The sequence below is a fragment of the Lottia gigantea genome (assembly GCF_000327385.1).
Source record: "Lottia gigantea unplaced genomic scaffold LOTGIsca_95, whole genome shotgun sequence".
NCBI classification, from domain to species: Eukaryota; Metazoa; Mollusca; class Gastropoda; family Lottiidae; genus Lottia; species Lottia gigantea.
This window is the reverse complement of record NW_008711088.1, coordinates 102,432-103,100: the sequence shown is the minus strand read 5'-3', so window position 1 is coordinate 103,100 and position 669 is coordinate 102,432.

Sequence of the window (669 nt, the reverse complement as noted above, 5' to 3'; positions counted from 1 at the left end):
GCAATCCTCTAGATCTTAAAGATGTCTGACGATATGGCTGATGAGGAGGGACAATGCCATGCAGTGTACAATGAGGGAATTTTTGCCAGTACAGCAAAGAGAGGGACTGAGAGAAATATATCTTACGAGGTTTGGAAACTGGCACGCCTTTGTGTATTTAAAAATATTTAAAGGAACAGCTTCACCATCCGTTTTACCAATCATACTTTTAGTCTCAGAAACGGGATTTTTTTTTAGCTAAGCTAATCAGTAATAGTATTCACAGCTCACTGTCGAAATTTGAGCCTTCAAATCCATGTGTGTCTAGAATTATCTACGTTTGAAAGTTAAAATGACGACTCGTCTTTTCTTGAGACTCTGTGATATATAGAAAAGACATCTATAGAAATAGGAAAAGAAATTCCTAGTTTAAGATATTTTTAAAGGAATTATGTGATTTTCGTACATTTCTAGTATTTCTGAAGACTATTTACATATATTCAAGACTCAAATGAACCAAGCCAAGGACCATGTATAGTGTATCGTTGTATTTTTGAAGGAATTATGTGATTTTCGTACATTTCTAGTATTTCTGAAGACTGCCCCCTTCAAAAAATTAAAAAAACACACATTTCAAATGAATATAATTACATACTTAATCTACTGTTGACGATAAAAATAAAGATATTA